This window comes from Dromiciops gliroides, chromosome 2, assembly GCF_019393635.1.
Source record: "Dromiciops gliroides isolate mDroGli1 chromosome 2, mDroGli1.pri, whole genome shotgun sequence".
Lineage (NCBI taxonomy): Eukaryota > Metazoa > Chordata > Mammalia > Microbiotheria > Microbiotheriidae > Dromiciops > Dromiciops gliroides.
Genome location: NC_057862.1, coordinates 642590480 through 642604800, shown reverse-complemented (window position 1 = coordinate 642604800; position 14321 = coordinate 642590480).

Sequence of the window (14321 nt, the reverse complement as noted above, 5' to 3'; positions counted from 1 at the left end):
GTATTTCTTTCTACTTGTATTTGTATTCCCTACCCTTAGCACAACCCTTGACACATGGTAAGTAAGTGTTTTGTTTTGTTTTTTAAAAAAAAAAACATTTGTTGACTTGTTCAGTCATGTCTGATTATCCATGACACCGCCCCCCCCCCGCCCCAATTTGGGGTTTTCTTGGCAAAGATACTGGAGTGACTTGCCATTTTTTTTCCAGTTCTTTTTACAGATGAGGAACTGAGGCAAATGGTTGAGTGACTTGCCCAGGCTCACTCAGCTAGGAAGCCTCTGAGGTCGGATTTGAACTCATGCAGAGGAGTTTTTCTGATTCTAAGCCTAGTGCTCTATCCACTGCACCACCTAAGCTTGACTTAGTGATTTTCATTTGTATTCTGGACAGTTAATGGTTTGCTAGATAACCCTGGATAAGCAAAGTCTCAAGACAATTATGAAACAATGAATACTTCTTTAAATACTTCAAGAACCCGTGCTTGTATCTACATGGGTCCTTTTTCTACCACTGTACATTGATATGATTCCCCTTCCTAGTAAATGGTCTCTGAAAATTGCTGTAACCAGAAAAAATCATCCCCCAGTGGCCAACTTGGTAGCAAACCGCTTTGCATTTGGCTAAGCTGGTTGCTTGTTTAACATACAGTCCAAGATACTATTTGTAAAGTGCTTAGCCCAGTGCCTAGCACAATAATAGGTGCTTAATAAATACTTATTCTTTTCCTTGTCGATGACCTGAACTCCAAGCCTTTCTAGAATGACAGGGCTGACAACTCGTTGGCATAGTGCTCAAGAAGAAAGTCCCCTCTGCCCCACAATGAGGTTTGGGGAGTGGACTTGAGTTAAGCATGAAATCATTGAGAAATATAAAAAGTAACTTCCCTACAGGTTGCACAACAACATAAATCCTTCTCTTGTGATGAAATAATGACGATGAAGGCTCCATCGTCACCTGAATTTGGCCTTAAGGGATGGAACAAAGCATGATGGTTGCGTTGGACACTGTGTCCAAGAAAGCACGAGGTGTTTTCTAAACTCAGTTAGGAAACCAAACCAATCAACCACTCCTTGACACGCTCTTCCCATAACTGGAAGCCTCCCCAGCTCTGGCTTGTCAGAACTTGCATGAAGAACGTTTTGATTCTTTGTATGTTTTCTATCCTTGAGTCTGCTCCTACCTTTGCTCTCTGTCTGGGCTTGGAAACCCCCTGGGGCAAGAAAGATAGGAAAGTGTTCCACTGGGTTTTGAAAAGGAAATTGAAATGAGTTTACAGATGGGAAAGTGTTGTAGTTATTTATGATGAAGTGTTGTGCGGTGTGCGGTGGATATAATGGGAACCTTGGGAAGTAATGAGAAAAGAAAAAGAAAGCCAAGCAGAGTCTGACATGCTGGTCAGATTTTAGCCAAGCAGATCACAGATGCTTCCAAGAAAGGAGAAATAGGATCCCATGAACTAAAATTCTATAAGAAAAGTTATGCCAGAAGGAACTAGAGGCTTTCAATTCTGAGGACCCCAAAAGAAAAAATTCTGATAAAGAGAAAAAGGGGAATTTTTGTATAGAGACTAATATGAATGCATAGAAATCATACCAACTAATGTACACAGTACAGAAGATGGAAGCAAATACATCAACAGAGGATGCTTACAAAGTATGGTGTAGTCCTGTAAGAAAAGTATCAGGCTGTCACAACACGACTAATGCAGAAATATGTTTAATGTGATTGTACATATATAAACTATATCAGATAGTTTTCTGTCTTGGGTGGGGAGGGAAGGGAGGGAGGGTGAGAAATTTGGAACTAGAAATCTTATAAAAACAAATGTTGAAAACTATCAATACATGTAACTAGAAAATAATAAAATACTTTTATGATGAAAAAAATAAAGAACCATCTAAATATGAAAAAAGAACAGTATCAGGCAAGTCGAAAGTCCAAATGAGTTGAGATTGATGAGGAGAAGCATAGACTCTGACCTCAACACGGGACCACCCTCAAGTCCAGTGAACCAGTGGATTTGGGTGATGCTAGCCAATTAGCTTGAAGCAGTGTGCAAGGACTGCTTCTCCTCCTGATACGGATAGAAGCTTCCAATGGCAGTTCCTCTGGTGAACAGGCTCTTGGATGAGGACTTGAGGAAGAACCAAGCCAGGCTGGAACGCTAGGCTAGATAGGCCTTTTCTTGACTTTCTGACCCAGGTGTTCTCTCTTTTTTTTGTTTTTGGTGAGGCAATTGGGGTTAAGTGACTTTCCCAGGGTCACACAGCTAGTAAGTGTTAAGTGTCTGAGGCCGGATTTGAACTCAGGTCCTCCTGAGTCCAGGGCCAGTACTCTATCCACTGTGCCACCTAGCTGCTAGGTGTTCTCTTTTTACTAATAAATGCTTAATGCCCAAAGCTGGTGCTAAAGCTTCTAACTTATAAGTAACAAATATATTAGAAGCCCCAGCTAATTTTTCCCAAACTTGGGACAGAAATAAGGTGACCACACATTAAATTTTAAACGTCACAAGGGGGTTGGGTTTTGCTATTTGTGGAGAAAGAGAAGGATCAAAGAAAGGCTAGCTCTGAGTGGACAGGAAAATTATGATTGATGCAAGAAAGAAGATAGATCAGTTCAACTCTTATCCTCTTTGGTTTTCATCACCAGAGAGAATGAACTTTGGATTAGAAAGATAGCAAACATGGCTAGTCAGGCACTGATGCCTGTGGTAGGGAGGGAGATGGTAAGAGAGCACCTAGCTATCCTTGATGAATCTACAGCACCAGACCCAGATGCACTACATCCCACCATGCTGTAAGAACTGCTGGGTGTGATTACTGACCCACTGCCAATGATCTGTGAAAGACCATGGGGGGAAGCTAGGTGGCAGAGTGGATAAAGCACTGGCCCTGGATTCAGGAGGACCTGAGTTCAAATCTAGCCTCAGACACTTGACAATTACTAGCTGTGTGACCCTGGGCAAGTCACTCAACCATCATTGCCCACAAAAAACAAACAAACAAAAACAAACAAATGAAAGACCATGGAAAATGGGAGAGGTACTAAAAGACTGAGGAAATGCCAAAGTCATCTTGACTTCCACAAAGGGAAGAGAATGGAACCTGCAAACCATATGCCAGTGAGTTTGACTTGACTTTGCCTTGCAGGTGCCTGGTACTACTCTAGAGCTTAATAAGAGATTTTGATTAATTTGATGGATTGAATCCTGGCAAAATTCTAGAATGTCCCATTAAAGGGATGATTGGCTAACATCTAGAAAGGGAAGCACTGATCAGGAATAGCTGACATCAGGATATACCTTCACCAGGAACAGGTCAAATCATGCTTTTATTTCCTTTTATGTCAGAGTAACAATGTGGATAGATCATGAGAATACTGTAATTATTTTCCTGACTTTAGTAGAGAATTTTACAAATATTATTCTTGTGGGAAAAAGAGAGAGATTTTGGGATCCATAATGCCACCATGAGTGGATAAACCTAAAGATAAACCTAAAGAACTGGGTTTTATTTGGTTTTGAGGCAATCTGGGTTAAGTGACTTGCCCAGGGTCACACAGTTAGTGTCAAGTGTCTGAGGCCGGATTTGAACTCAGGTCCTCCTGAATCTAGGACTGGTGCTTTATCCACTGTGCCACCTAGCTGTTCCTAAGGGTAGATTTGAACTCAAGTCCTCCTGATTTCCAGGGTCAGTATTCCATCTACTGCACCACCTAGCTGCCCCTAACAATTGTTTTAACATCTCTGTGTCAGCTTTGAAGAAGGTCATTATTAGAGTACCCCAAGGATTTTTGTTTGGTCCTGTGTTATTTGTTTAGTATTTGTATTAATGATTGGCTAAAGGCACAGAATGCATTATTATTACATTTGCAAATGACACAAAGCTGGGAGGCAAAGCTAGCATGTCGGCTACGTCAGAATCCAAAAAGATCTTAAGGTTGAGCTGAATCTAATAAGCTCCAACTCAATGAGGATGCTTCCAAAGTCTTGAAGTCCTTCCCTAAGAGAGAACCCAGCAGCTGCGAGTTAGCCCACACCAATCTGGATGGATCTCATCCACATGAGGCACATGAAGCCACTCTGCAGCTTCTACTCCTTGGTCCAAGTTCTACCCTCTAGGACTAAGCAGAAGAAATCCATGTTTGTTCTCTCAGATCCTGCAAGGCTCTTAGCACATGCCCTCAGAGGCTTTCCTTCTCCAGACTAAACATCCGCCATTCCTTCAGCCAACCCTTGTATAGTACATTCTCTCTAGTGCCCTCAATATACCTTCTAGACAGATTCAAGCACGTCTGTGATCGTCTTCAAATGTAGTGCCCAGAGCTGACCACGGCCCTTCACATGTGGCCTCCTGGCCAGGGCAGATGCTGGATAATTCACCCTTTCCCTCATGCTGGATGCGATGCTTCTCTCATACAGCCGATGATAGAATTCACTTGGCAGGGCTGCTACGTCATGCTCTTCAGAGCTTTTAGTAAATTAAAATTCACAAGTTTGTTTTTGTTTTTGTTTTTGTTTTTGAAGGGCAATGGGGGTTAAGTGACTTGCCCAGGGTCACAGTTAGTGTCAAGTGTCTGAGGCTGGATTTGAACTCAGGTCCTCCTGAATCCAGGGCCGGTGCTTTATCCACTGTGCCACCTAGCTGCCCCCACATAGATTTTTACAGGAAACGTTTCTCCCTCTCTGGGCCTCAGTTTCCTCTTCTGTAAAATGAGGTGATTGAACTGGATAATCTCTACCTAGTTAGTTATGTCACTAATGGGCTAGAATTGCCTCTAATTCAGCAATTCCTTTATCATCTTTCTATTCTCTCCTATCTCTTAGTCCAGATAACACCAAGCCTCCACTCCGGTATTCTCTTCCTCACTTGCTGATCAGATCCCTTCCTGAGCCCTCCTTGTGTCCTTTTGCCAACTTTTCAGTGTCTGCCCTCCTAAATTAAATGCCAAAGCTGGGACCACTTTCCCCAGGCCCATCCTATATGGCTTTCTCTTTTCCCCTCCCCAAGCTTTCTCTCCACTGGAGTAAGTGCCTTCCTCGTTTTTCTCCTCTTCCCCTTTTATCTATTCTTTAGCTTCTCTCTCTGCCAGTTTCACCATAAGGCTGAGTGCTCTCGTATTGGTCTGGGAATCTAGAGATGTGCTTTCAGGTCATGGGCCTGCCATGGCCTTGCTTTGTGACCTTTTACCATTTAGTTTTACTAACCTAAGCCTCTCCGGGATTAAATGTTTCCTTCTGTAAAATGAAAGGTTTCTGTTATCCTTTCCATCTTTGACACTGTATGTTCTAAGGATTCCTCCAGGTGTCACATTCAGCTTTATAAAGTTCTCTCCAGGGGGCAGCTAGGTGTCACAGTGGATAGAGCACCAGCCCTGGAGTCAGGAGTACCTGAGTTCAAATCTGGCCTCAGACACTTTAACACTTACTAGCTGTGTGACCCTGGGCAAGTCACTTAACCCCAATTGCCTCACTAAAAAAAAACAAAAAAAAAACAATAAAGTTCTCTCCAGCTCTGACATTCTTTTTTATAATTCATTTATTTTATTTTCAGCTCTGAATTCTTTCCTTTCTTCCTTCTCCCTCCTAACCATCAAAAAGGCAAGAAAAACAAAACCCATTATAAATCTGTATAATCATGTGAAACAAATTCCCACATTAGTCATGAAGGAGAGAAGGAAAGAGAGACAGAGACACAGAGAGAGAGAGAGAGAGACACAGAGAGAGAGAGACAGAGACACAGAGACACAGAGAGAGAGGCAGAGAGAGAAGTTTTGATCCATACTCTGGGTCCATCAGCTCTTTATTTGGCCTTGCATAGCATGTTTTGTCATGAGTCCTTGGGAATTGTGGTTGGTCATTGTGTTGATCAGAGTTCCTGTCTTTCAAAGCTGATTATCATTACAATATTATTGCTATTGTGTCAATTGTTCCCTGGTCCTACTTACTTCATTTTGCATCAGTTCATACAAGTCCTCTCAGGTTTTTATGAATCCATCTCCATCATTTCTTTTTTTTTTTTTTGGTGAGGCAATTGGGGTTAAGTGACTTGCCCAGGGTCACACAGCCAGTAAGTGTTAAGTGTCTGAGGCCGGATTTGAACTCAGGTCTCCCTGACTCCAGGGCCGGTGCTCCATCCACTGCGCCACCTAGCTGCCCCTACCCCCATCATTTCTTACAGCACAATAGTATCTTAACACATTCAGGTACTGTACCTTGTTCAGCCATTCCCCATTTGAGGGTATTGCCTCAGTTTCCAATTCTTTGCCACCACAAAAAGAGCTACTATAAATATTTTGTATATAGGCATCCTTTTCCTCTTTCTTTGATCTTATGAGGTATAGACCTAGCAATAATATCATAGGGTAGGAGAAAGTAATGGGATTTGCCAATGCCCAAAGGCCCCACCTGGAGGAAATTGATTTGGATTAATTGAATTGAGTGAGAGTGATTGATGTCTACGATTAACCTACTTAAAGTTGACTTGATTGAAGCCACACCTGCCTGGCCCTTAAGAGTATTGTTCTCAAAAGTTGTAGGCTCAAACCCCCACACACAAACACACACACACACACACACACACACACACACACACACAGGAACTTCTAACTGACTAAAGGAAGTTAACTAACTTAAGACCACCTTCAAGTCACGTCAGTCAATGGACTTGAATGCTACCAGCCAATTAGCTTGGAGCAGTTTGTGGGGACTGCCTCTCTTCCAGACCTGAAGGGAGTTTCCATTCACACAGGCATAGGAACTTTCTTTTTTGGTGTTGGGAACTCCAAGGTGGTGGCAGGAGATTTGGGAGAAGAACCAAGCCAGGTTGAACTCTTATCTCTCCTCTAGAGTAGATAGGCTTTCCTATTTTTCTGAACTCTACATGTTTTCTCTTTACTCTTTCATAAATGCTAAATGCCCAAAGACATGGTGCTTGTGAAAAAAATTAATTATTCATAACTATAACTAACCCGGGAAAATTATATATAATTGGATTTATGAAAAATTATGATTATATAAAAAATGATAAGTTTAGAAAAATTATAATTGGGCCGTAAGTCCTGCCGTGGTCGCCATTCAAATGTAAAAATATTTTTGACTTGACTGGGCCTAATTTGGGGGAACTGATGCTATGGATGACTAAACTGGGGACTATTGACTATTTAGCTATCTGACTGCATTTAATTTAATATGGGCCATTTATAAAGTTCCACCACACTGCTCCCAAACTGATAAACTAAAGATTAAGAAGGCTCTTAACCAAATAATCAAAGCAGAGTTTATTTATGAGATACTGTTGAAAATTAAGAATACAGGGAAATAAAATGTACAACCTGACTGCTTTCCTGCGGTCTCTTTCCACTGCTTCTCTTTCCCACCTGCTGCTCTTCGAACTTCTTGAATACAATAAGGGCCTTAGCCGCCTCCAGCCTCAGGGCACGTTACACTTTCCCTGGTTTGTATTAAGGCCTGTAACCTTGTCAGACCCGTCTCTCCTTTTCCCAGTCGAACTCTCCTCCGTCCTTGTCCGGGCTCCCCTCTAGTCAGCCTCTCTCCTAGTCCGTCCTCGAGTCTCCTCTAGTCTGTCCTCTTCTAGTCAGCCCCCCTTCTTTCTAGTCCATCTCCCACCTCCTGTCTCACTCCCAGGTCTATATATACCTTTTCTTCTCTCCACTCAAATCTCGGGGCTTCCTTAGCCCCCACAGACCAAGCTAATCTGCCAGCCAGAGCTGCAGCTGGGGGGGGGGTGCTCTCGAGCCTCATGCTTCAGCACAGGCCATCCGGGATCCTTCAGATAGCTCCGCTCAGGTTGAAGGGAGCTGGGGACTTTTTTCCCCCCAGCTGCCTGACCTGGCATCTTGTATAGCCCACGGGGCTTTTTCTGCTCAGCTGAAGCTGAGGAGGAGGGGGAGAGACCCTGAGGGCCTAAGGCTTTCTAATCTCAGCCCAAAGGTAGGGTCCCCAAATCAAAATAAATTTCCACATGCTAAAGCTTCTAATTTATAAGTAAACCCTAGCTAGTTTTACCTACACTTGGGACAGGAATAAGGTGACCACACATTTAGTTTTAATCATCATACAGGGTCAAAGGGAATGCACAGCTCAATAGCTTTGGGGGCATAATGCTAAATTGCTTTCCAGAATGCTTAGACTCGTTCACAGCTCCACCAACAGTATATCAGTGTGCCTGTTTTTTGTGGTTTTTTTGGCTTTCCAACTTGGATTTATTTCTTTTGTGTGTGTGTGTGTGAGGCAATTGGGGTTAAGTGACTTGCCCAGGGTCACACAGCTAGTAAGTGTTAAGTGTCTGAGGCCAGATTTGAAGTCAGGTCCTCCTGAATCCAGGGCCAGTGCTCTATCTACTGCGCCACCTAGCTGCCCCAGTGTGCCTGTTTTCTGATATCCCCTCCAGCATTTGTCATTTTTCTTTTTTGTCAACTTTGCCAATCTGATCAGTGTGAGGTGACACTTAAGAATTCTTAAATTTCTATTTCTCTAATTCTTAGTGGTTTAGAGAATTTTTAAAATGTGGCTTTTAGCAGTTTTGGTTTCTTCTTCTGAAAAATGTCTGTTCATATCTCTGGACTATTTATCATTTGGGGAATAGCTCTTATTCTTATAAATTTCAGAGACTACCTAATCCAACCTAACCCTAAACAGCATCTCCAGCCAATGTTCATTCAGCCCACACTTGATTTCTACTCGTGGAGAACCCAATACTTCCTGAAGCAACCCATCTTCCTTTTGGATAGCTCTAATTATTTGTAAATGTCTTCCTTATATCAATCCAGAATGTGCTCCCCTATAACTCCCACCCATTGCTCCTCATTCTGCCCTCAGTGGCCAGGAAGAACAAGTTGGATCCCACTTCCACATGATGGCTCTGTAGATACTTGAAAGACAATCATCATGTTAGCAGCCCCCTCCACATCTTCTCTTCTTCAGGCTAAGCTTCCTCCTTTTCTTCTGCTTACCCTCCCATCATCTTTTTTTTTTCTTAAAGTAATAAACATTTGTATTTCTAGTTTTGGGTTCCAATTTTTATCCCTCCTTCCCTCTCTCTCCTCCCCCCTCCCTGAGGCGGTAAGCAATCAGATATGGGTTATACGTGTGCAATTATGTAAAATATTACCACATAAGTCATTTTGTATAAGAAAACTTGAATAAAAGAAAAAATGAAAGAAAGTGAAAAACAGCATATTTCAGTCTATGTTCCATCAATATCAATTCTTTCTTTGGTGGTGGATAGTATGTTTCATCAATAGTCCTTTGGGATTGTCTTGGACCACTGTATTGTTGAGAATAGTCAAGTCATTCACAGTTCTTCATCAAACAATATTACTGTCTCTATGTACAACATTCTCTTGGTTCTGCTCACTTCACTTCCATCAGCTCATACAAGTCTTTCCAGGCCTTTCTGAAATCATCCTGCTTGTCATTTCTTAGAGCACAATAATATTCCGTCACCATCCTATACCACAGCTTGTTCCCTCCCGTCATCTTAGAGGAACAATAGGGTCTTTCTGCTTGTTCTGGCAATTGTGTTTCTGTTGTCGATGCTGTGGTTCATGCTCTTGGTGTGAGTTGTGCCTTTTCCTGTTGTGCTTTCATCTCCTTGGTGACACACACGACTGTGGCTGCTCCTGCTATATCTGTTTGGCATGGGGATGGTGTTGTTCCTTCTGGGTGCTCCTGGGGGCCTGGACTGGCTCCAGAGTTGTTCTCTGCTGTCTCTATGAGCCTCAGAAGTTAGGCAGCCTGTGACTGTCCTGGACAATAGTGGTTGGGGTTCCTGTCTTATCCCCTCTACCAGACTCTAAGCTCCATTAAGATCGGGCCTCTGTGATTTTCATCTGTGTATCCTGCACTAAATGCAGCTGTCTGCACCTAGGAGGCCCTTAATAAGTTTTTAATTAATTGAATAAACTTTGAAAAACTCCTTCTACTTAAGTAGGGATCTGTGCTACACACAATACTGTCATCATAAATTCATAGAATGGTTGAGCTAGAAGGCACCTTAGAGAGAAGACTCCTTAGAGATTATCTAATCCCTTCATTTTACAGAGCGATAATGACTTGCCCAAGGTCACACAGCCAGCAGATGATGAAGCTGAGATTTGAACCCAATGTTTCTGACTGAAAATCTAATGCTTCTACTACATCACTGATGTCTACCCACAGAGTAATAGCTTATATTACTTTACATAGCATTTCAGGTATATCTTCTCTTTGGTTCTCACAGCCCCAAGCGATGGGTAGTTCACACGTTATTCCTATTTTACAGATGAGGAAAGTGAGGCTCATGGCGGTTCACTGACCTGTACGGAGTCCCAGAGGCTCAGGTCCTCTGGCTCCAGGGCCAGGGCTCCGTCCACCACACCAGGCTCCATACATCATGAGTGTTCTCCACAGCAAGTAGCCCTTAACAGTGATGTGTGATCATAGACAAGTCAATGAACTTGCCCAAGACTCAGTGTCCCCATCTGTCAAATGGAGACAATATAATACGTGCACCACCTACCTAATAGGGTTACCGTGTGAAAAGCTTTATAAATATTGCAGTGTAAATAAGTGTGATCTAGAACAGGGCTTCTTAAACTTTTTCCACTCATGACCCCTTTGCACCCTAGAAATTTTTACTCAACCCCAGGTATAGAGGTATGCAAACTAGGTAAGCGTCACTTTTCACTGTTGCCAAATTTTTGGCGATCCCCACAGTCAGTTATGGGGTCATGACACACAGTTTAGGAAGCTTTGACCTAAAATATCATGAATAGCAAAGTGCTGGCATATAGTAGGCACTTAATAGATGCTTATGTTTTATACGGATGGTAACAAGTTTACTTAGTGCCTGTGGAAGATGTGCATTGGCGGAGGGGTGTTATTAATGGACTTGTGAAAACATACCTTGTCCTACCCTGTCTGGAACTGCCCAGAAAAGAATGTGTTGAAGAGAAAATATCATGACTTCCATGTGATCCTGACCTTTCTTGCATGAGCAAGTTCAGCAAGTAAAACTTGTTGGACAGACTTTGGGGGAGCCTGATTAAATTCAACACCCTAGTACTTCTGCTCTTCTTGCCGCTGCCTTCCCCACCCTGCTGGCAACAAGGCAGGCGACAAGCTCTCACTTTTGAGCTCTTCCTTAGCACAGGCTCTGTGCTAAGCTCTGGGGCTACCACACTATGTCCCTACCCTCAGGGAGCTTACACTCTTATGGCAAAACAGAGGGAATGAGGAAGAAGGTGCCCATTCTGGGGGCAAGGTGGCACAGTCAGAAACATAACCAGGGGGGGAATGAAGCATGGCTAGCCGACACCCAGCTGCAATTAATTAATTGGGAGAAGAGGATCAGCCCAGCCTAAGGCTATTCCAGGAGAAGAAAACCCAGGCCATAAGGAAAGGTCCAGGCTTGGAGGTGAACGGGTCAGGGAGTCAGAATTGTAACTGAGAGGGAAATGAAGGACGGCTTTGGGGTCGTTACTTGTCTCCAGGGGACTAGACACTTTTCTCTAAGCTGGGCTTCTGTCTCTCTATTTACCTTCACTCCCAGACAAGCTGGCCTGTCACCGTCTCTTTTGGTTTTGGTTTTGGTTTTGGTTGGGCAGTGAGGGTTAAGTGACTTGCCCAAGGTCACACAGCTAGTAAGTGTTAAGTGTCTGAGGTCGGATTTGAACTCAGGTCCTCCTGACTCCAGGACCAGTGTTCTATTCACTGCGCCACCTAGCTTCCCTCACAGTCTCTTGCTAATGATATTCATCCCCAGGCTTGGCCCCAGCTGGTCCACATGCCTGCCCCTGCCTCTGTGCCTAGCTGGTTCTCAAGGCTGCCACTGCTGCCTGCCAAGGCTCTGGCCATGCTCCCCCATCCTGTCCTCCCTTCATTTCCTCTTGTTTCTTTTTTGCTCTCATTCTCTGATCCTGCTGCTGCTTTTCCAGTCAGGTCTACAACCTCACGGGGGCATGTGAAGGCACTGACTCATTTCGTGATGCCTGGTCCTCAGCTGTTAAGAGGTTTTCCTTACTTTGAGCTTAAATCTGTCTCTGCAACCTTCTCCCCACTGGGCCTTAATTATGCTCCCCAGGGCCAAGCAGACCACAGATCTCATCTCCTTGGAGCAGTCTGAGGATTCCAGAGCATCCGCTTTCTGAGTTCAGACTGCTGCCTCCTTCCTTCTTCCTGAGTTGGATCCTTGGAAAGGGACAGGGAAGGATGACTTCTCTTGCTGTCACTGAATGAACGATCTGCCCACCAACAGGTGGCTTACCAAGTATAGCTACCACTGGCTAACCTGACGAGGATGAACAGCCCAGCCAGCTGGTGCGTATTCAACAGGAAATATTAATGTGCCCAATGAATATTTTTGCAGAAGCCCATTTATAAAGCACCTACTATGTGCCAGGCACTCTGGCACTTCCAAATGTGATCTCATTGGATCCTCAAAACAACCCAGGAAGGTAAGTGTCATTATGATACCAATTTTACGGTTGTGAAAACTAAGGCAGGCAGAGCTTCAGTGACTTGCCCAGGCCTACATAGCTACTAAAAGATAACAGGAAGTTATCTTTTCATTTGAACTCAGGTCTTCCTGACTCCAAGTCCATCAATCTATACATTGTACCATGTGGCTGTGAAGTACTTGGGACCCACTACCAGCTGAGCCTCTAACCCAGTGCTAACCCCAAGTGCATGACTTCATGCTCAGCTGCAAAGCCTTCTGGGTTGTATGGTGGAAGTTCTTCACCATATAAGCACAAGCCCGATTCTGCCCTCTGAATGGATCTAAGAAGGCCAGATATCAAGGGGAGCAGCAGCCCCTCCTCCCAACCTGGGATCACATTCCCCCAAGCCGGCAGCTTCCGACAAAGCAGCTTCCTTAAGATACTTCAGAGCCAGCCTGGCCCGAGGAATCTCTCTTGGAGAGCACCCAGCCAGACTGGATGCTCGTGCCAGTCACTCTGCTTCCGCCCCAAATCATGCCACCCTCTGGGCAGGGCAGGCCAGGGAATGCATTCGACTGGGGAAGAGAAGTCCCCAGGGCCATAGGGACTGGAGGGAAGGGACTCATCTTGTCCAAACCCCTATACAGGCGAGGGAGCCAAAGCCCAGGGTTGTCCCCACATTGGACGGTGAGCGCCCACAGGGCAAGGACTGTTTTACCTTTCTTTTTATCCCCAACAGTTTACACAGGCCCTGACACCTGTGATTAAGAGCATCTTAGGAGAAGTGGCTTGTGACTGGCTGCTTTTCCCGGGGTCACCCAGGTCTTTAACAAATACCCCTCTAACTAAGAAGAGTTCAGCACCCTGCCAAGGCTGAGCTCCCATTTCTGGCAGACTTTGAGGCTTCCAGAGTACTTTCCTCTCAACCATGAAGTTAGGTAACGTGTTATCCTTATTTTATGTATGAGGAAGGTACAGCTCGTAGAGCTCACGTGGTTTGTCCAGGGACACAAAGTTAAGATAGAGATTTTGGATTCGAAATAAGATTTCAGGATTTCTTACAACTAGACTTAGTCTTTTCTTTTCTTCTTAGAACTGGCATCTGAATGCAGGTCCTTTGACACTAAATCCAGCTCTCTTTCATTTTGGGGTGGGGGGCAATGAGGGTTAAGTGACTTGCCCAGGGTTACATAGCTAGTAAGTTTCAAGTGTCTGAGGCAGGATTTGAACTCAGGTCCTCCTGAATCCAAGGCCGGTGCTTTATCCACTGTGCCACCTAGCTGGCCCCAACTAGACTTAGTCTTTCTATCTATAGCACAACTAACATTCCTTCTTGGGTTCAGGGAGAAGAAAACCTCCCTCTCCCTTCCAGGCTCTTGATGGCCTAAATCAGAGCAAGTCTGCCACACTTCTGAGTGTGACCCAAACCAGATTAAACGTAATTGATTATGTAAATGTAGCAGATTAAAGTCTAAAATCTAAACATTTAACAAAATAAATAAAAACACAATAGAACATAACACTATGTGGCATTCTAAGACAATGTGAAGCCTGCTGCAGGTTTGGGTTTTTTCTGGTTTTTGTTTTGTTTGGTTTTGGTTTTGGTTTTGGTGAGGCAATTGGGGTTAAGTGACTTGGCCAGGGTCACACAGCTAATAAGTGTTAAGTGTCTGAGGCCAGATTTGAACTCAGATTCTCCTGAATCCAGGGCTGGTGCTTTATCCACTGCATCAACCAGCTGCCTCTTGCTGCAGGTTTTAGAGGTGATTCAGGAGCCCCCTTACTACTTGATTTCGACATCTCTGACCTAATCACTGGACTGACACAGATGCTACATTCCAAACAGCCCCACGACAGAGAAGCAGCTTCTAGGACA